Source organism: Psammomys obesus, unplaced genomic scaffold, assembly GCF_907164565.1.
Source record: "Psammomys obesus unplaced genomic scaffold, mPsaObe1.curated_primary_1811, whole genome shotgun sequence".
Lineage (NCBI taxonomy): Eukaryota > Metazoa > Chordata > Mammalia > Rodentia > Muridae > Psammomys > Psammomys obesus.
In genome coordinates, this window is record NW_026592548.1 from 1,340,863 (window position 1) to 1,364,525 (window position 23,663).

Sequence of the window (23,663 nt, forward strand, 5' to 3'; positions counted from 1 at the left end):
ACTGGCTAATCATCTATTCTCTATTCTTATAGTCATAATAGAATTTTTTCTTTTTTTTAAATTTTTTCTTTTTTCTGTGTTTTCATGGTGCACACTGAAACCTGTGACCACATCCCTAGATCACAAGATCAAGGAACTTGAACCTAACCTACAATAAATGTTTTTTTTTTATCCTTTACTTTCCTCAAGCCTATTTTCTCTTCCAAGTACATACTTAAAAAACATGAAAGCTGTCTTACTCTTTTTCTTACCTATGCAGCCCTCACTAGTCTATAAGAAGGGAGTACATTCTCCTCTTAATTCTAAGTTTATTCTATTTTTGTGGCAAAAAAAAAAAACCCTTAAAATTTCTATCAATTACCCTACCTTCCTAAAACTATTTAAATAGGAATTCTGTAAAACCAAAATTCATTTAAATAATATCATTTTTATGAAAGTTCATCTTTATGTTGATCTGCAGAAAAATTGTCCAATAGAGTGAGCTGTCTCCTAAGAAGCAATCACAGCAGAGTATAGGCAGTGAGGATTTCTGGTGCCATTCACACCACACTAGATAGAGGAGGAATGTAGCAATGACAAACATGAGAATGCACAGCAGCAGCAAGAAGCAGTCCAGAGACGAACCTCTTGGGGTTATGCCTCTCTGAGGTACATACATCACAGCTGTACAAAACATCGAATTGCCTCCAGAAACTCACTTGCCCACTGCAGTTCCTCCTGCATCATGTCCACCACCTTCCCATCAACAAATGTAGTATACGGACTAGTTCCTTCTTGGACAGAGTATGTCAGCACTCTAATTAATATGATAGGCACCTTTACATGTATAAGCACCTTATAATAGAATATGGAAAATATGGGCTTATTTTTGTTTTATATGCAACCTTATTGAGTGCATAAGGGGTGCCAGGCTCCGGTATACAAAAGCAATGCGAGGACTAATCCTTGAGAATTTAACAATTCCATGAGGAACACAAACATAAAAATAAATTGGTACAAGTACTGTAAAAGGTTTGAATGAAATGCAACAGGAGAAATCTCAAAATTATCGGAAGAAAATTCTCACACTTTGGTGAAACTTCCATAGCTTCCTCTCTCTGCAGCTGAGCTTAACATGGAGAGGGGTGGGCTTTTTTCCATTTTCCATTGGACCACGTGTGTAATCTATAAGAGAGTATTGGGCTGGGAAAGCCACCAGGTAGCATCAAGTACAAGTGAAGGGCAGCTCAGGCCTTACTTTCCTGTGTACATTACTGTGTGTTTTCATCTACAAGGATATAATTAATTCTTGTTAGGTAAAGGGATCAAGTGCCAGACTCATTATCTCATTCATGTGTGAGATTTATTTGATAGTTATGAATACAGGATGGACCCTATGATAAAGAGTTGTTGACTGTTTATTTAAGGAATTTGACTTTAATCAGGTTTTACCTAATTAAAAACATCACATTTCACTGATATACCTTTGTGAAGTTTCTTATGATGTCAGCCATATTTCTTGATTAAGCCATCTTTTCAGAAAGTTATTGATACTGTGTGCATGAGCTTACTGGAAAGAAAGGCTCATTGGTAGGCTGGTGGTGGCTTATGTGGTAACATCAATGGATGCCCTGTCCTGAGAAGTATATGAAAGAGTAAGATCATAATTGTTAGTTTTACTTCCTAGAAAAAAAGAAAAAGAGAAAGGTTCTAAATATAAGAAACATTTTGAGAAATGAAGAACCATACCTTATTTTAGAAGAAAGGAGACTCATTTCAGAAACCAGAGAAACTAAAGTCATTGTGTTAAACTGGTGTTCCATTGTACATATCATTCTAATGACAACATGATTCATATAATGTTAGTCTCTATTTAAATAAGCCTATACATCAACTTGAAGGACTAATGGATTTGCCAGATAGCATTGTAGTGAAGATGTGATGTGGGTAAGAATACAGATCTCCCAATCATAAATCAGTTACACTTGATGGGCAAATTAATAAAGTACATTTTTTTTGCCAGAGGATATCAAATACTCACTGAAGTAAACATTGTATGAAATAATATCCCTATGGTGAAATGTTGAGAATAGAGTCCCAAAATTTATTTCTAAGCTAAAAAACTCAGCAAGGGCAGAGATAGATAGCTGGGTACAGGCAAGATGGGAAGAATTCAAAGAGGCCCATGCAGAGACTCAGCAAGAGCAGAGAACTTCTCATTCACTGATACAGGTGATGCTGTCTCTGCAGCTCAGAGTATAAAAGGAAATGCTAAATGATACTACTGGTAGTGTGCAGATTTGGATGCTTTTGAAGAAAGATGTAAAAACACCTTGTTTCTAAATTGTAACAAATAAAGGGAGGATGTATTATAAGACCATTGTGATGGCTCATGAATGCAGGAATCTTTTTGGTTTCCAGAAGGAAGGGTGATGGTGGCTTCTAATTTTGTTATCATTGCTTACTTGCCTACATCCTCAATGCTGGTTGCACTCTCTGCCATCATGACTAACAATCTCTCAACTTAGTACACTGCAACTTTATCCTTCCTTGCCTCTCACAGTGAACACATAGGAAACTGTTGGATCAACCTTGCTTTGCAATGAAAATTCTCTTAAACACCCATCACTTCAGGCACCAGTACCATCATCCAAGGAATTAATGTTAAAAATAAAAAGGCTTATCAAGGACACAGTAGACTTGTGGAAGATAAGCAGTTGTATGCTCTTCAAAACTATCAAGCCTACTATAGTCTACTAAAGTGATTTTTAAACCTTCATCAAACAGTGCTTAATTGCATATTTCAAAATAGCTGGAAAGGATTTTGAACATTCTGACATAAAACACAAATATTTGAGGTAATAAATTTGCTAAATACCCTGATGTGTTTATTATCTTATGTGTATACATACTGAAGCCTATGGCTACCTTATAAATATGCACAATAATCATATGCTAATAAAACTTAAAATTTTAAAAATGGGCACTTAACCAAAGATGAAATAATGGGAAGATATTTTCCTGGTCAGTAGTTTGAATGGAGACAGCTGAAGGATAGATGATATGGTGGTTTGAATGAAAATGGCCCCTATAAACTTATAAAGAGTAGCATTATTTTAGAGGTGTAGCCTTGTTGGAGTAGGTGTAGATTTGTTGGAGAAAGCATGTTATTTCAGGCCGGCTTTCAAGTCTCAGATGCTCAAGCCACACCCACTCTCAGGCTTTCATTTCAAGCCAGTGTCTCACTCTCTTCCTGCTACCTGCTGATCCAGATGTAGAACTCTCAACTCTTCACTAGCACCATATCGGTCTGCATGATGGGATGCTTCCCACTGTGATAACAATGGGCTAAACCTCTGAACTGTAAGCCAGCCCCAATTAAAAATGTTTTTCTTGTTCCCACCATTTAACTGCAAATTTCATGATTTCCTTGTTTTAGATTACTGAGTAATATTCCATTGTGTAGATGTACCAAAATTTTTGTATTCATTCCTCAGTTAAGGGGCATTTGGGTTGTTTCCAGCTTCTGGCTATTACAAATAAAACTGCTACAAACATGATTGAGCAAATATCCTTATTGTGTACTTGAGCATCTTTTGGATATATGCCTAGGAGTGGTATAGCTGGATCTTGAGGAAGCCCTATTCCTAATTGTCTGAGAAAGCGCCAGATTTATTTCCAAAGTGGTTGTACAAGTTTACATTCCCACCAGCAATGGAGTAGAGTTCCTCTTTCTCCACAACCTCTCCAGCATGTGTTGTCACTTGAATTTTTGATCTTAGATATTCTGATGGATGTAAGGTGAAATCTCAGGGTCGTTTTGATTTGCATTTCTTGATGGCTAAGGACACTGAACATTTCTTTAAGTGTTTTTCTGTCATTCTATATTCCTCTACAGAGAATTCTCTGTTTAGCTCTGTACCCCATTTTTTAATTGGATGACTTGATTTGTTGCTGTTTAACTTCTTGAGTTCTTTATATATACAGGATATTGGACCTTATCCTCAGTGAGGTGTCCCAGAAGCAGAAAGACACACAGGGTATATACTCACTCCTAAGTGGATATTAGACATATAATATAGGATAAACCTACTAAAATCTCTATACGTAAAGAAACTAATCAAAAAGGAGGACTCTGGCTAAGATGTTCAATCCCCATTCAGAAAGGCAAAGAGGCTGGACATCAGAAGAAGGAGAAAACAGGGAACAAGTCACTAGCCTGCCACAGAGGGCCTCTGAAAGACTCTACCCTGCAGGATATCAAAACAGATGCAGAGACTTATAGCCAAACTTTGGGCAGAGTGCAGAGAATCCTATAAAAGAAGTGGGAAATAGTAATATCTGGAGAAGACAGGAGCTCTACAAGGAAAGCAACAGAACAAAAAAATCTAAGCACAGGGGTCTTTTCTGATACTGATACTCCAACCAAGGACCATTCATAGAGATAACCTAGAACCCCTGCACAGATGTAGCCCATGGCAGTTCAGTGTCCAAGTGGGTCCCATAGTAATGGGAACAAGGGGTATCTCTGACATGAACTGATTGGCCTGCTCTTTGGTCATCTCCCCCTGAGGGGTGAGCAGCCTTACCAGGCCACAGAGGAAGACAATGCAGCCAGTCCTGATGGTACCTAACAGACTAGAATCAGAAGGAAGGGGAGGAAGACTTCCCTTATCAGTGGACTTGGGGAGGGGCATGTGTGGAGAAGGGGGAGGGAGGAAAGGATTGCAAAGGGAGGAGGGAGGGAGCTACAGGGGGGATACAAAGTGAATAAAGTATAATTAATAAAAACTAAAAAATAATCTATTATAAAAATAGAAAAGAATTATATATATATATATATATATATAATGTTATGAGAAGAATAAAAAATATTCTTTTAAAAATGTTTTTCTTTATAAGAGTTTCCATGATAATAATGTTTCTTCACAGCAGTAGAAACCCTAACTAAGACAGCTGATATAGGGCTAATAAATAATGGTGACAATGAACTGGGTGATTTCTGGATTAAAAAAGGGGTTGAGCAAACACATGTATGGATATCTAATGAGGTATAGCAAGATGTTTAGGAAGATAAAAACAGTTCTACAGAAAGTGTAAATAAGAATGTACAACATGTTCTTTTCATGAAGTTGTCTTCTGTGCCAATGAGTTAAAAGCTTTTTCCCAACTTTTTCTTCTAACAGATGTCATGTGTCTGGTTTTACGTTGAGGTCTTTGATCCACTTGGACTTTAGTTTGTGCAGGGTGATAAATTTGGATCTATTTGCATATTCTACATGTAGATATCCAATTAGACCTGCACCATTTGTTGAAGATGTTATCTTTTTTTTCCATTGTATGGTTTTGGTTCCTTTGTCAAAAATCAAGTAACCATAGGTGTTTGGGTTTTTTTTTTTTTTTTTTTTTTTTTTTTTTTGGGGGGGGGGGGGGGGAGGTCTGCTCTTCAAGTCCATTGACCCAACAGTATGTTTCTATGCCAGTACCATGCAGTTTTTACTACTATTGCTCTATAGTACAGCTTGAAATAAGGAATGTAGATACCTCCAGAAGATCTTTTATTATACAGGATTGTTTTAGCAATTCTAGGCTTTTTGTTTTTCCATATGAAGTTGAGAATTGTTCTTTGAAGTTCTGTAAAGGATTGTGTTGGTATTTTGATGGGAATTATATTGAATCCGTACATTGCTTTTGATAGGATGCCAATTTTACTATGTTAATCCTACCTACCCATGGGCATGGGAGATCTTTCCATCTTCTGATATATTCTTCTATTTCTTTCTTCAAAGACTTGAAGTCTTTTTCATACAAATATTTAAGTTGTTTGTTTGAAATTACACCAATGTATGTTATGTTATTTGTGGCTATTGTGAAGGGTGTTATTTGTGACTATTTGGAAAGGTGTTATTTCTCTAATTTCTTTCTCTACCATTTGTCTTTTGTATATAGGAGGGATAGTGATTTTTTTTTTCATAATTTTGTATCCAGCCACTTTGCTAAAGGTTTTTATCAGCTGTAGGAGTTCTCTAGTAAAATTTTTGGGACCACTCGTGTAAACTATTATGTCATTTGTGAATAGTGATACTTTGACTTTTTCCTTCCTGATTTGTACCCCCTTGATCTTTGTTAGTTGTCTTATTGGACTAGCTAGGACTTCAGCCACTGTGATGAAGAGGCAAAGAGAAAGTGGGGACCTTTTCCATGTCCCTGATTTCAGTGGAATTGATTTAATTCTCTCACCATTTAATTTGATATTGGCTGTAGGCTTGATGTATATTGGCTTTTCTATGTTTGGGTATATATGCCTTATATCCCTGATCTTTCTCTCAAAGATTTAAAATTTGAATGGGTATTGGATTTTGTCAAATGCTTTTGTAGGAGATGATCATGTGGGTTTTTTTTCTTTGAGTTTGTTTATATGGTGGATTACATTCATGGATTTCCATATACTGAACAACTCCTGCATGCCTGGGATGAAGCATACTTGGGTTCAGTGGATGATATTTTGATGTGTTCATAGATTCAGTTTGAGATTATTTTATTGAGAATTATTGCAGCACTGTTCATAGGAGAAATTGTTCTGAAATTTTCTTTCTTTGTTGGCTCTTGTGAGGCTTTGGTATCAAGGTGACTATGGCCTCATAGGATGAGTTAATCATATTCCTTCTTTTTCTATTTTGTGATATAGTTTGAAGAGTATTGAAATTAGCTCTTCTTTGAAGGTCTGGTAAAATTCTAAGCTGAAAATGTCTGGCCTTGGGCTTTTTTTTTTTTAATGGGAGATTTTGCTGACAGCTTTTACTTCTTTAGGGGATATAGGAATATTTAATTTACATACCTAATCATTTTTAAAAAAATTTACTTTTTAATATTAATTACAGTTTATTTACTTTGTATCCCAGCTATACCCCTCTCCCTCATTCTCTACCAATCCCACCCTCCCTCCCTCATGTCCTCCCTGCCCCTCTCTAAGTGCACTGGTAAGGGCACTCCTCCTCCCCTTCCATCTGACCCTAGTTTATCAGGTCTCACCAACGTCCTCCTCTGTTGCCTAACAAAGCTGCTCCTCCCTCCGGGCTGGAGGAGAAAGTCAAAGAGCTCCCCCACTGAGTTCATGTCAGAGACAGTCCCTGTTCCCCTTACTAGGAAACCCCCTTGGATGCTAAGCTGGCATGGGCTAGTTCTGAGCAGGGATTCTAGGTTATATCCATACATGGTCCTTGGTTGGATAACTGGTCTCAGAAAAGACCCCTGTGCTCAGATATATTTGGTATTTGTGATGCTCCTGTCCTCTATATGTCTTACTAACTTCCCCTTCTTTCATATGATTCCCTATACTTTGCCCAAGGTTTGGTTATGAGTCTCACTTTGATATACTGCTACGTGGAGTCTTCCAGAGGCCCTCTATGGTAGGCTCCTGTCCAGTTTCTTGTTTTTCTTCAACTTCAAATGTCCATCGCATTTGTCATTCTAAGTGAGTGTTGATCATCTTACCCCAGGACCTCCTTCTTGTTTAGCTTCTTTAGGTGACACATTTTAGTATGTTTACCCTATCTTATAGGTTTAGTATCCATTTATGAGTGACTATATACCATGTGTGTCTTTCTGCTTCTGGGATACCTCACTCAGCATGATCTTTCAGATCCCACCATTTACCTGCAAAGTTCTTGAGTTACATTTTTTTTAATTGCTGAGTAGTATTCCATTGTGTAAATGTACCACAGTTTCTCTATGCATTCCAATCTGGGTTGTTTCCAGGTTCTGGCTATTGCGAATAAAGATGCTACAAACATGGTTGAGCAATTGTCCTTGTTGTGTACTTAAGCATTTTTGGATATATGCCAAGGAGTGCTATGGCTGGATCTAGAAGCACTATTCCTAATTATTAGAGAAAGTACCAGATTGATTTCCAAAGTGGTTGTACAAGGTTACATTCCCACCAGCCTCCACAACCTCCCCAGCATGTGTTTTCACTTGATCTTAGCCATTCTGATGTGTGTAAGGTGAAATCTCAGGGTCGTTTTGATTTGCATTTCCCTGATGGCTAAGGATGCTGAACATTTCTTCAAGTGTTTCTCTGACATTCTTTATTCCTCTACAGAGAATTCTGTTTTGCTCCGTACCACAGTTTTTGTTGTTGTTATGTACAAATACTTAACTAATTTCAAAAAAAAAAAAAAATCTCAGTAGAATTACAAGATACACACACTTTGGGGAAATATACAAGGAAGCATGATATATACACATTATTACTAATTTGTCTTCAATCACATTTGCTTGTGCTTTCTTCCCTTTTTCCTTCTTTCTCACTTACTTTTTTTTCTTTTCTTAAAATTTTTATTATTAGTAATATTTTATTAACTCTGTATCTCAGCTGTATCCAGCTCCCTCATTCCCTCCCAATCTCATCCTCCCTCTCTCATCTCCTCCCTGTCTCTTTCCAAGTCCACTGACTGAGGAGGAACTCCCCATTTTTTAATTGGATTGCTTGATTAGTTGCTTTTTAGTTCTTTAGTTCATTATATATTCTGGATATTAGCCCTTTGTCAGATATAGGGTTGGTGATGATCCTTTCCCATTCTGTAGGGTATGGTTTTGTTCTGACAGTGTCCTTTGCTTACAAAAGCTTTTTAGTTTCATGAGGTCCCATTTATTGATTGTTGATGTTAGAGCCTGTGCAATTGGTGTTCTTTTTAGAGTGTTGTCTCCTGTGCCACTGAGTTCTAGGTTCTTCCCCATTTTTTATTCTAACCGATTTTATGAGTCTGGTTTTATGTTGAGGTCTTTGATCCATTTGGATTTTTGTTTTGTGCATGGTGATAAATATGGATCTATTCCCCTTTTTCTGCATGTAGATATCCTGTTGGAACAACGCCATTTGTTGAAGATGTTGTCTTTTTTCCATTGAATGGTTTTGGCTTCTTTGTCAAAGATCAAGTATCCATAGGGGAGTGGGTTCATTTCTGGGTGTTCTATTTGGTTCCATTGATCCACCATTCTGTTTCTATGCCACGACCATGCAGTTTTTATTACTATTGCTCTGTAGTACAGCTTGAGATCAGGAATGGAGATACCTCCAGACAATCTGTTGTTGTACAGGATTGTTTTGGCAATTCTGGCAATTTGGCAATTTTTTTGTTTTTCCATATGAAGTTAATTGTTCTTTCAAGGTCTGTAAAGAATTGTGTTGGTATTTTGATGGGAATTGCATTGAATCTGTAGATTGCTTTTTGCAGAATGGCCATTTTCACTATGTTAATCCTACCAATCCATGAGCATGGGAGATCTTTCCATCTTCCGATATATTCTTTAATTTCTTTCTTAAGAGACTTGAAGTTTTTTTCAAACAGATCTTTCACTTTCTTGGGTAGAGTCACCCCAAAGTGTTTTATGTTATTAGTGGCTATTGTGAAGGGTGTTGTTTCCTTCATTTCTTTTTCAGCCCTTTTGTCTTTGGTATACAGGAGGCCTTCTGATTTTTTTGAGTTGATTTTGTATCCAGCCAATTTGCTGAAGGTGTTTATCAGCTGAAGCAGTTCTCTGGTTCAATTTTTGAGGCCACACATATCATATAACTAACATAACATCTGAGAATAGTGATACTGTGACTTCTAGTTTATAGCCCCTTGATTTCCTTTAATTGTCTATTGCTCTAGCTAGGACTTCAAGTATAATGTTTAAGAGATATGGAGAGAGTGGGCAGCTTTGCCTTATCCCTGATTTCAGTGGGATTGATTTAAATTTCTCTCCATTGAATTTGATGTTGGCTATAGGCTTGCTGTATGTTGCCTTTACAACGTTTAGTTATGTGCCTTGTATCCCTGATATCTCCAAGACTTTAAACATGAATGGTGTTGGATTTTGTCAAATGCTTTTTTGGCATCTAAGGAGATGATATGTTGTTTTTCTCCTTCAGTTTGTTTATATGGTGGATTACGTTGATGGATTTCTGCATATTGAATCATCCCTGTATGCCTGGGATGAAGCCTACTTGGTCATGAAGCCTACTTTGCTGTGTTCTTGGATTCAGTTTGCCAGTATTTTATTGAGCATTTTTGCATCAATATTCATGAGAGAGATAGGTCTGAAATTCTCTTTTTTTGTTGGGTCTTTATGTGGTTTAGGTGTCAAGGTGATAGTGTCTTCATACATTGAGTTTGGTAATGTTCCTTCTCTTTATATTTTGTGGAATAGTTTGAAGAGAATTGGCGTTAGCTCTTCTATGAAGGTCTGTTGAAATTCTGCGTTGAAATCATCTGGATCTGGGCTCTTTTGGAAGGGAGACTGTTGATAACTGTTTCTATTTCTTTGGGGGATATAGGACTATCCAATCTTTCTACCTGATCTTGATTTAATTATTTTAAATGGAATCTATCATGAAAATTGTCTATTTCCTTTCAAGTTTTGTAGCGTACAGGTTATTGTAGTAAGACCTAATGACTCTTTAGATTTCCTCAATGTTTGTTGCTATGTCCCCCTTTTCATTTCAGTTTTGCTGATTTGGACAGTTTCTCTCTGTCTTTTAGTTAGTTTGGCTAAGGGCTTTTTTATGTTGTTGATTTTCTCAAAGAACCAACTCTTGGTTTCATTGATTCTGTGAACTGTTTTATTTGTTCCTAATTAATTGATTTCTGCTCTGAGCTTGAATATTTCCATCAGTGTACACCTCTTGGGTGTGTCTGCTAGGGATTCAGGTAAGCTATTAAGTTGCTTGTATGTGATGTTTCAAATCTTTTCTTTAAGGCACTTAGTGCTATGAACTTCCCTCTTAGCACTGCTTTCAATGTGTCCAATAAGCCTGGATATGTTGTACCTTCATTTTCATTGAATTCTAGGAAGTCTTTAATTTCTATCTTCATAACACAACTTCCCTAACACAGTTTTCACTGAGTAGCAAGTTGTTCAGTTTCCATGTGCATGTAGGCTTTTTGCTGTTTCTGTTGTTGTTGAGGTCCAGCTTTAGACCATGGTGGTCACATAGAATACAAGGTATTATTTCAATCTTGTATTTGCTTAGGCTTGCTTTGTGACCAATTACGTGGTCTATTTTGGAGAAAGTTATATGAGGTGCTAAAAATAAGGTATACTCTTTTGAATTTGGGTGAAAAGTTCTGTAGACATCTATTAGTCCATTTGATTTAGGGCTTCTGAAAGTGTCCTTATTTCCCTGTTTAACTTCTGTCTGGATGATCTGTTCCTTTGTAAGAGTGGAGTATTGAAGTCTCCCACTATTAAGGTGTTGGGATGGATGTTTTATTTCAGCTTTAATAATGTTTCATTTACAAATGTAGGTGGTCTTGTATTTGGGGCATAGATGTTCAAAATTGTGATGTCCTCCTGGTAGAATTTTCCTTTGATGAGAATGAAGTGCCTTACTTCATCTTTTTTAGTTGTGTGTTAGTAGTGTTTATCTTTGTTACAGAGGTGTGTTTCTTGGATGCAGTAGAATGTTGCATCCTGTTTCCACAACCATTCTGTTAGTCTGTGTATTCTTATTGGAAAGTTGAGTCCATTAATGTTGGTAGATAATAGTGACCAATAAATGTTTTATTGCAGAGTTTGTGGTCTTACTGTGATTCATTGCTTGTTTTCTTTTAAATTTTGTTGGAAACTTATCTGTATTCTGTTTTCTTGAGTACAGTTGTTTTCGTTGGATTGGAGTTTTCTTTCTGGTATCTTCGGTAGGGCCGGTTTGTTGTGTAGAAATTGCTTAAATTTAGTTTTGTCATGGAATATTTTGTTTTCTCTATCTATGTTGATTGAAAGCTTTGCTGGGTATAGTAGACATACCTAATCTTGATTCAACTTTGTTATATGGAATCTATCAAGACAATTCTCAATTTCATTAAGATTTTCAAATTTTGTGCAGTACAGGTTTTTGAAGTAGGATCTAATGATTCTTTCTGTTTCCTCAGTGTCTGTAATTATGTCCCTTTTTTCATTTCTGATTTTATTGATTTAGATAGTGTCTCTCTGCCTTTTAGTTAGTTTGGCTAAATGTTCATCTCTCTTGTTGATTTTCTCAAAGAACCAGCTCTTGGTTTCATTGATTCCCTGAATTGTTCTTTTCATTTCTAATTTACTGATTTCTGCCCTGAGTTTGATTATTTTCTGCTGTCTACTCCTTTCAGGTGTTTGTTCTAAAGTTTTCAAGTAATCTATTATGTTACTAATATAGCATCTTTCCAATTTCTTTATGAAGAGACTTAGTGGTATGAAATTTCTTTATAGCAGTGCTTTCATCGTGTGTGGTCAATTTTGGAGAAGGTTCTGTGTGGTATGTGTGGTGCTTAGAAAAAAGTTATAATATTTTCTGTTTGGGTAAAAGTATGGTAGACATCTATTAGATCCATTTGATTTAATAATTTTGTAAGTGTCATTATTTCTCTATTTAGCTTCTGTCTCAATGATCTGTCCCTTGATGAGAGTGTGGTGTTGAAGTCTTCCACTTTTAATGTGTTGGGATCAGTGTGTGATTTAAGCTTTAATAATGTTTCTTTTACAAATGCAAGAGCTCTTATATTTGGGGCATAGATGTTTAGGATTGTGATGTCCTCATGGTGGATTTCTTTCTTTGATGAGAATGGAGTATCCCTCCCCAATTCCTATGATTAATTTTGCTTGAAAGTCTATTGTATTAGATATTAGGATGACTACTCCAGTTTGCTTCCTTGGTACATTTGCTTGGAAAATCTTTTTGCAGCCCATTACTCTGAGGTAGTGTTTATCATTATTGTAGAGGTGTGTTTCTGGAATGCAGGAGAATGTTGGATTCTGTTTCTACAACCATTCTGTTAGTTTGTGTCTTTTTTATTGCACTTATAAGACCACTGATGTTGAAAGTGACCAATGATGGTTAGATCATTTTTATTGTAGAGTTGGTGGTGATTGACTGTCTGTGTGCTTGTTTCTTTTGTTGTTGTTTTTGTGAAGTTGTCTTTATCCTGTGTTTTACTGAGTGTAGTTCATCTCTACAGAGCTGTGTTGCTGCATATATATTGTTTAAATTTAGTTCTGTCATGGAATGTTTAGATTTTTCTGTATATGTTAATTGAAAGTTTTGCTGTGTAGAGTAGTCTGGGTTGGCATCTTTCATCTGTTAGTATCTGCATGATACCTACCCAGGTCATTCTGGCTTTCATAATCTCTGTTGAGAATTGTGGTGTGGTGTGGTGATTCTGTTATATATATTAATATATATGAGGTATCTATATGTATATATTTTTACATAATATAATATAAAAATATATATTTATATCTATAAATATATCTCTATATATCTCTCTATATTTCAACATAAATATTTTATATATAATATAACATTATATTATATATAAACAATAATTAATGTATTTTTACATTTTTATATTTTATATATATACAAATATATAAAATATAATATATAATATAAAAATATATAGATTTTTATATGTAGGTTTATATAATATTTATATATAATATAATATACAGTATATATAATATATTATCAAATACTGTAATATATTATTTAATATAATATATATTATAAATATTATATATGATCTATATATATCTATACATATGTATATATATTTTATATATAGATATAAATATATGTAGATTTATATATAACTTTATATATTTTTATATTATATATTATGTAATATACATATTATATTACACTATAATACATATTATATTGTATATAAATTGTAATTAATTTATATATGAATATATCTCTATATATTTATATTATATTTATATATACATTTATATATATTTATATAATAAATATTTAATATAAAAATATAAATGTATATATTAATATATTTACATATATTATATATTAAAATTATATAATATATTGTTATATTATAATCTCTATTACATAATATAATATATAATAGACATTATGTAATATAGTATATATTACATATTATATATTCCATATTGCATATTATATAAATTAAATATTTAATTTAAATATATTATAGAAAATATATTTATATATTATATATAAATATATATAAATATTTATATATAATATATAAATATATATTACATAAATTATATGTTTAAATATTTCTTAAATATATATTATATATTAATCCATTTGGACTTTAGTTTTGTGCATGGTGATAAATGTGGATCTATTTACATTTTTCTACATGTAGACATCCAGTTAGACCAGCCTCATTCGTTGAAGATGCTATCTTCTTTCCATTGAATGGTTTTGGCTTCTTTGTCAAAATTCAAGTATTCATAGGGATGTGGGTTCATTTCTGGGTGTTCTATTTGGTTCCATTGATCCAGCATTCTGTTTCTATGCCATGACCATGCAGTTTTTATTACTACAGCTTGAGATCGGGAATGGAGATATCTCCAGATGATCTGTTGTTGTACAAGATTGATTTGGAGATTCTAGGTTTTTTGTTTCTCCATATGAAGCTGAGAATCTTTTTTTCAAGGTCTGTGAAGAATTGAGTTGGTATTTTGATGGGAATTGCATTGAATCTGTAGATTACTGTTGGCAGGATAGCTATTTTCACAATGTTAATCCTACTGATCCATGAGCACAGGAGATCTTTCCATCTTCTGATATTTTCCTCAATTTCTTTCTTAAGAGACTTGAAGTTTTTTTTCAAACAGGTCTTTCACTTGTTTGGACAGAGTCACACTAAGATACTTTATGGGTTTTTTTGTGGCTATAGTGAAGTGTGTTGTTTCCCTAATGTCTTTCTCAGCTTTCTTTTCTTTGGTATATAGGAGAGCTTCTGGTTTTTGTTGTTAATTTTGTATTTTTTGTTGTTGTTGTTATTTTTATTGCACTTGTAAGTCCACTGATGTTGAATGATATTAATGTTTTTTTTTTTTTAGTTAATTTTGTATCCAGCCACTTTGTTTATCAATTGAAGGAGTTTTCTTGTTGAATTTTTTGGGGTCTGTCATGTAGATTTTCATATCATCTGCAAATAGTGATGCAGATGAACTCTGTTCTGATTTGTATCACCTTGATCTCTTTTACTTATCTTATTGCTCTAGTTAGGACTTCAAGTATTATGTTGAAAAGATATGGAAAAATTGGACAGCCTTGCTTTGTCCCTGATTTCAGTGGGATTGATTTTATTTTCTCTCCATTTAGTTTGATATTTGCTACAGGCTTGCTGTATATGGTCTTTACTATGTTTAGGTATGTGCCTTGTATCACTGATCTTTCCAATACTTTAAAGATGAATGGGTGTTGGATTTTGTCAAATGCATTTTCAGCATCTAAGGAGATGATCATGTGTTTTTTTTCTTCTTCACTTTATTTATATAGCAGATTACATGGATGAATTTCAGTATACTGAACCACCTTTCATGCCAGGGATGAAGCTTACTTTGTCATGGTAGATGATATCTTTCATGTGTTCTATGATTCTCTTGGCCAGTATCTTATTGAATATTTTCGCATCAGTGTTCATTAGAGAACTAGGTCTGATAATCTCTTTTTGGTTAGGTCTTTGTGTGGTTTAGGTATCTAGGTGACAGTAGCTTCATAGATGGAGTGTTCCTTCTGTTTCTATATTGTGGAATAGTTTGAAGAGATTTGGAGTTAGCTCATTTCTGAAGGTTTGGCAGAATTCTGCACTAAAATCATCTTGCTCAGGGCTTTTTTGGAAGGGAGATTGTTGATGACTACTTCAATTTCCTTGGGGGATAAAGGAGTATTCAATTTTTCTACCTGATCTTGACTTAATTTTGGTAAATGGAATCTATCAAGAAAATTTTCCATTTGCTTTAGATTCACAATTTTTTTGGCATATAAGCTTTTGTAGTAAGACCTATTGATTGTTTGGATTTCCTCAGTGTCTGTGCTTATGTCCCTTTTTCCTTTTTGATTTTGCTGATTTAGGTAGGTTCTGTCTGTCTTTTAGTTAGTTTGGCTAAGGTTTTGTCTATCTTGTTGATTTCCTCAAAGAACCAGCTTTTGATTTCATTGATTCTTTGAATAGTTTCATCCCAGAGTTTGATTATTTACAGCTGTCTGCTCCTCTTGGGTGTATCTGCTTCTGTTTTTTCTAGGGCTTTAAGCTGGGCCATTAAGTTGCTTGTATGGGATGTTTCAAATTTCTTCTTGAAGACATTTAGTGCTATGACTTATCTTCTGAGCCCTGCTTTCATTGTGTCCAATAAGTTTGGGTATGTTGTACCTTAATTTTCATTGAATTCTAGTAAGTCTTTAATTTCTTTCTTTATTTCTTCCTTAACCCAGATATCATTGAGTATCAAGTTGTTCAGTTTCCATGTGCATGTAGGCTTTTTGCTATTTATTTTTTGTTGAGGTCCAGCTTTAGTAGTTAGATAGAATACAAGGCATTATTTCAGTCTTCTTGTATCTGCTGAGGCTTGCACTGTAACCAACTATATGGTCTATTTTGAAGACGATTCTATGAGGTGCTGAAATGAAGGTATACTCTTTTGAATTTGGGTGAAAAGTTCTGTAGTTATCTATTAGGTCCATTTGATTTAGGGCCTCTACAAGTGCCTTCATTTTCCTATTTGGATTTTGTTTAGGTAATCCGTTCCTTTGTGAGAGTGGAGTGTTGAAGTCTCCCACTATTAAGGTGTTGGGATTTATGTGTGAATAAGCTTTAATAATGTTTCATTTACAAATGTTGGTGCTCTTGTTTTTTAATTAAATTTTTATTTTTTATATTAGCTACAGTTTATTTGCTTTGTATCCCAGCTATAGCCCCCTAGCTCATTCCCCCCAATCCCACCCTCCCTCCCTAGTCTCCTACCTGCCCTTCTCTAAGTCCACTGATGGGTGAAGTCCTCTGCTTCCATCTGACCTCAGCTTATCAGGTCTTTTCAGGACTGGCTGCAAGTCCTCCTCTGTGGCCTATCAAGGCTGCTCCTCCCTCAGGGGTGGGAGGTCAAAGAGCCAGCCATTGAGTTCATGTCACAGACAGTCCCCTTTCTCCCAACTAGGGAGCCCTCTTGGACACTGAGCTGCCATGGACTATATCTGAGCAGGGGCTCTAGGTTTTATCCATGCATGATCCTTGGGTTGAGAAACAGTCTCAGAAAAGACCCTTGTGCCCAGATATATTTGATCCTTGTGGAGCTCCTGTCCTCTCCAGGCCATACTGTCTCCCCCTTCTTTCATATGATTCCCTGAACTCTGCCCAAGGTTTGGTTATGAGTCCCAGCATCTGCTTTGAAACACTGCTGAGTAGAGTCTTTCAGAGGCCCTCTGTGGTAGCCTCCTTTTCTGTTACTTGTTTTCTCTTACTTCCATTTGTCTTTCTAAGTGAAGATTGATCATCTTACCCCAGGTTCTCTTTCTTGTTTATCTTCTTAGGTGTACAGATTTTAGTAAGTTTATTTTATCTTATAGTTCTAGTATATACTTATAAGTCAGTATATACCTTGTATGTCTTTCTGCTCCTGTGATACCTCATTCAGGATGATCTTACCTAGATTACACCATTTGTCTACAAATTTCATGATTTCCTTGTTTTTAATTGCTGAGTAGTAGTCCATTGTGTAAATGTACCACAGTTTCTCTATCCATTCCTCAACGGAGGGACATCTGGGTTCTTTCCAGATTCTGGCTATTATGAGTAAAGCTGCTATGAACATGGTTGAGCAAATGTCCTTGTTGTGTACTTGAGCATCTTTTGGATATATGCCTAGTAGTAGTAAAGCTGGATCTTGGGGAAGCACTATTCCTAATTGTCTGAGAAAGTGCCAGATTGATTTCGATAGTGGCTGTACAAGTTTATATTCTCTCCAACAATGGAGGAGGGTTCCCCTTTCTCTACAAGAGAAAAAGTGGGGAAGAGACTAGAACTCATTGGTACAGGAGACAACTTCCTGAACAGAACACCAGAACACCAACAGGACAGGCTCAAAGAACAACAATCAATAAAAAATTTGTGCTCTTGTGTTTGGGGCATAGATGTTCAAAATTGTGATGTCATCTTGTTGAGTTTTCTCTTTGATGAGAATGAAGTGCCCCTCCTCATCTTTTTTGATTAATTTTGGCTGAAAGTCTCTTGTATTAGATAATAGGATAGCTACCTCAGCTTATTTTCTGGGTCCATTTGCTTGAAATACATTTATATATTATACATTATACATTATATCTTTTTTGCAGAGGTGTATTTCTTGGATGCAGCAGAATGTTGGATCCTGTTTCCACAACCATTCTGTTAGTCTGTGTCTTTTTATTGGAGAGTTGAGTCCGTTGATGTTGATAGATAAATGACCAATGAATGTTAATTTCTTTTGTTGTGGGGTTGGTAGTGTTACTGTGTTTTATTGCTTATTTTCTTTTAATTTTTTGTTGTGTCATTACCTATTTCCTATATTTTCTTGGTTGTAGTTGTTTTCATTGGATTGGAGTTTTCCTTCCAGTATCTTCTCTAAGTTTCTGTGTAGATATTGTTTAAGTTCTGTTTTGTTATGGAATATTTTGTCTTCTCCATCTATGTTGATTGAAGGTTTTGCTATGTAAAGTAGTCTGTGTTAGCATCTGTGGTCCCTAAAAGTCTTCAGGACATCTGCCCTTGTGGCCCTTTTGTTGAAAAGTCTGTTGTGATTCTATATGTCTACTTTTATATGTTACTTGGCCTTTTTCCCTTGCTGCCCTTAAAATTTTTTTCTTTGTTCTGTAGTTTTAGTGTATTTACTATTATGTGATGTGAGGAGTTTCTTTTCTGGTCTAGTCTAATTGGCTTTCTGTAGGTTTCCTGTATGTTTATGGACATCTCCTTCTTTAAGTTGGGAAATTTTTCTTCTATGATTTTCTTGAAAATATTTTCCAGACCTTGGAGCCTGGAATTTTTTTTTCTTCTATTTCTATTATTCTTAGATTTTGTGTTTTCATGGCATCCTTGATTTCTTGGATGTTTTGTGTTTGGAGCTCTTCGGATTTTACTTTTTCTTTGAGAGAAGTATCAATTTCAGCTAGTGTATCTTCAGCACCTGAGATTCTCTCTTCTATTTCCTGTATTCTATTGGTGATGCTTACCTTTGTGGTTTCGAATCATTTCCCTAGGTTCTCCAGCTCCAAGATTTTCTCTGTGTTTTCTTTATTGATTTAATTCTGTTTTCATGCATTGCACCATTTCCTTCATCTGTTTGAATGTGGATTCCTGTCTTTCTATGATGGCTTTATTTTTATGTTCATTTCCTCTCCATATGCCACTAATTGTGCCTCTACTTGTTTGGCTGTATTTACCTGTATTTCTTTGAGAGCTTTGTTCATTTCCTCTTTATTTGCCTACATTTGTGTAGCTATTTCTTTGTGAACTTTGTTTGCTTCCTCTTTATGTCCCTCTCTTTGTGTGACTATTTCTTTTAGAGATTTGTTCATTTCCTCTTTGTGTGCCTCTAATAATTGAATAAGCATATTTTAAAATCATTTTCTTGTATTTTTGTTGAATTGAAATGTCCATTAATTTGGGGTGTTTTTAGTGAAGCCATTATTTTTTGTTGAGTGTGTTCTTAAGCTGGCCTCTGGCTACGTACTTATCTGTAACCTTCACTGTTTTTTCCTTGAGCCTGTGCTGAAGTCTGTACTGGGTCTGTTTTTTTCTCATGTCTGGAATATTTTTCAGAAAGATAAGAGTGGCCCACTGGTTTGAGGGTGTATATTGGTGTTTCAGCTGTACCTACGGGAGGAATGTGTTGCTGGTGCTACTTGCAGCGCTGTTATTGGGCACAATGCACAGGCACAGGTTCCCTGACTACCTCAGTGAGCACAGGTCACTGGTATGCAGGTCTTCTGGGCTCCAGGAATTGTTTGCCTGGACTCCACTGGTAGACCCACAGAACAGGGGCTTCAATGTTGAGAACAGTGTCCCAAGAATCCCTATTTTGCCCACATTAGGGGTGTGGGTAGTAGGGTCTGATGTTTGGCTTTTTGCATAGAGGGGCCCTGGATCTGGGGCTCTTGCAAGCACTCACTTGAAGATGCACTCACTCTATAGCAGGACTAATCAGAAAGCACAGGGATTCCCCTTGTTCTCTACTCTCTGATTTGATCGTGCTGGAGCAAATGCAGGTGTAGGCTAATAATCAGCTCAGTGGTACTGTAGCTGCAGAACTTGGTGTCCTCTGGCACTGTATATTGTGCTAGAAGCCACCAGCACTGGGGCAGGACACTATGGTCTGTGGAGTACAGTGCAGGCCACCTCTGTAGCCTTCACCTCCACCAGGGAAGTATTATGGCAGCTGGTCCCTGGGGAATGCCAGGGAGATTGAGTATTCTCTGTTCCAGATCCCAAGCTAGTTGTTTCTTTGCTAGGAGCTGTTGGCACTGTGAGCTGGACACTATGCTCTGTGGCAAACACTGCAGACCACCTCTGTTACCTCCGCTAAGGAGGAAGTAGGGAGGTGGATAGGGGGAAGTGCCTGGGGTTTGAGTCTCCAGAAGTCCTTGGTGAAGTCCCCAGAGAGATCTGAGGGTGACCAGAATCTAAATGGTCTCAGTTCACTGTTAGTCCCTTTTCTCCCTGGATACCTTGATGTCGTTGTTCTGAGTTCAGCAGCCCCTCCACTCACCAATTTTGGAGTTTCAAATCTTCTGTCCCTCAGATATGGTGCATGCTGGTTGCTGCCATCTTGGATCTTCTGGTGTGGTGATTCTAATGCACTTGCCTTTCTATGTTACTTGCCTTTTTTCCCTTGCCACTTTCAATATTTTTTTTCTTTGTTCTGTAGATTTAGTGTTTTAATTATTATGTGTCAGAAGGAATTTCTTTTTGGTCTAGTCTATGTGGTATTCTTGTATATTTAAGAGCATTTTGGGGAAATTATCTTCTATGAGTTTCTTGAAAATATTTTCTGGACCTTGGAGCCTGAAGTCAATTCCTATTATTCTTGGGTTTCTTCTTTTCATGGTGTCCTTGATTTCTTGGACGTTTTGTGTCAGGAATTTTTCCATTTTTATGTTTTCTTTGAAAGATGTTTTGATTTCTGCAATTGTATTTTCAGTACTTGAGATTCTCTCCTCTATCTCTTGAATTCTGTTGGTGATGTTTACCTCTGTGGTCCCTGATCTCCTCTCTAAGTTTTCCATCTGCCAAGTTTTCTCAGATTTTTTTCTTTATTGATTCTAATTCAGTTTTCATGTCTTGAAAGATTTTATTTATTTCCTTTACCTGTTGATTGTGAATTCCTATCTGGCCTCTATTTTTTTTTTCTGTTTCCTCTTTATGTTCCTTTAATAACTACAAAATCATAGTTTTAAGAAAATTTTCCTGTGTTTCAGCTGTTAGAATATCCGCTTTGTTTTGGGACTTCTGATGAAGCCATAATATCCTGGTTTTTGTTGATTGAATTCTTATGCCTGCCTCTAGCCAACTTCTCATCTGTATCCTTGACCGTTTGTTCTTGGAGTCTGTACTGAAGACTGGGTCCACTTGTCTCTGGAGTCTAGAGTAGTCTACAGGAAGATGATAGTGGTCTCAGGACTGGGTATTAGAGATTTGGCATGCAGCTAAGGAAGGGAGGGCACTGGTAACTTTGTTTTGAGGGCTGTGACTCAGGTGATGGGGTGAGTTCTTTGGCAGGGCAAGGAACTTCAGCATGTGTGTATGAGTTCACCTACATTGACGCAGGTGCAGGGGTGTGTGTTGAAGGTCAGGGGCATGCAAGTGCAACTTGGAGTGCAAGTTGGCATGTGGGCACAGCATGTATACACAAGTGCTCAGATACTCTCTGTCTGGCTGGCTATCTCCAGATGTCTCTAAAGGGAGCTCGGCCACATAGGTCTGCCAGTCTCCATTTTTTTTTTGCCACTCAGTCTTGTACTGTCTGCAGTATCCTGGATCCATTATCTGTGAGATTCTACTGGTTGCCTGGTGGCCACAGGGTGACCAGCAGAACTGTGGCTAGCTGGGACCACTTTTGCAGAATCCCAATATTGCCCTCAGCTGGGTGGGAGGGACCCGATGTCTGATTGCTACCAAGAAAGTGTCACTGGGCCTGGCAAGTGCTGGGCCCATAGTTCATGATTCACAGTCCAGGGAAATGGCCACTGGGCCTGAGTCTGATAGTCCCAAATGTCCTAAGAAACCTGAAGCTGCCCTCAGGGGAGTAAGAGTGATCTGGTGTCTGGCTGCTGCTAGTGCTGAGGGTCCTCATACCTGGGATTCGACCCTCACTGGGGTGTGCTGAAAATGCCAGGGATTCATTATTTGTGATTACCATACCCAGGAGATGGCTATGGGGGTAGGGGTAGGGTGGGGTTGGAGATTAAATTAAGTAGGCCCCAACTCATGGGATGTCCCCTCTAGTTCAGGGAAACCCCAAAGTTGATGTTCTGGATTCAGCTACTTCTCCACTCACTGGTTTTGGAGTCATGGATCCGCTGACCCTCAGATATGGTGCACACTGCTTGCTGCCATCTGGGAACTCCCAACTTGATTAGTTTTTAAAAGATTAAGCTCTTTAGCAACTGCTTCCTATTTAGAGACAACTTTAAAAGAGTTTTGTTGTTGTTGTTTGTTTGTTTCCTGCCTAAACTAAATTTTTCCAAATTTCTATATTTGTTGTATTCACTCTGTATTTTGATAGTTAAGATAAAAGCAGAATAATCACAACTCTACTTCATAAATGCCAAACTACATCAAAATTTCCTCAGCAGAAAAATTAGTCTAGCACTGTATCTCAGGGAATGAAGTTATTAAGTTTTTGCTTTTGCTGAAATATCATGGGGTAGCCGATGGTAAAATTCCAATAAAATACATTTTTCATGAACCCTCATGAGTTTAATGTCTGCATTGATTTTATAATTTCATTCTTGGATACTACCATCTCGACTTACAGCATTCTAGTTTTGTACAAACCTTTCCAAACTCCCCCTACAAACCAACATTAAAGGCTTTTATGTCTTATCTCAGGTAGTAGCAACAACTTACCGATTTTCTTTGTTGGTTAACAACATTCCTGAGATAATCAGTTTAAACACAGAAAGGTTGCTTTGGCCTAGTTTGATCATCAATTTCATTACTTTAGGACCTCTGGTGATGCAAAGCATCATGAGGGAACATGTGACTAGGAAGCTGCACAACCATAGTAGCCAGGAATCAGAAGAGGCAATCTGGGGTGTTAATATTTGTTTCAAAGAATGTGCCCGGAGAAATACCTCTTAAAGTTGTCATCATATTCCTTTAGCATCAAACTGAAGATCAAGTAATTAACACTTGTGCCTTAGGAGGTATCAAAGGTTCAAACTGTATTGCACCTCAAAGGCAAATGGTTGGCTGATTATAGAAGGTCTTTGTTGTTATCACACCCTCTTATTTACCTTTGTATAGCAACCCATAAATGAAATCAAATTACTGAATTTGAGGAAATTGAATAGATTGCAAGTACTTTGTAGGGTATACTTTCTTAATTATTTGAGAATTTCATACAATGTATTTTGAACATACTTCCCTTTTCAGATCCACCCATTCCACTCACTGTCTTCATTTTTTTTTTTGAATTTTTTTTTTATCAGTTACATTTTATTAACTCTGTATCCCAGCCATGTCCCGATCCCTCTTTCCCTCCCAGTCCTTCCCTCCCTCCCTCATCTCCACCATGCCTCTTGCCAAGTCCACTGATAGGGGGACCTCCTCCCCATTCATCTGATCCTGTTTTATCAGGTATCTTCCAGACTGGCTGCAAAGCTCTCCTCTGTGGCCTAACAGGACTGCTCCTCC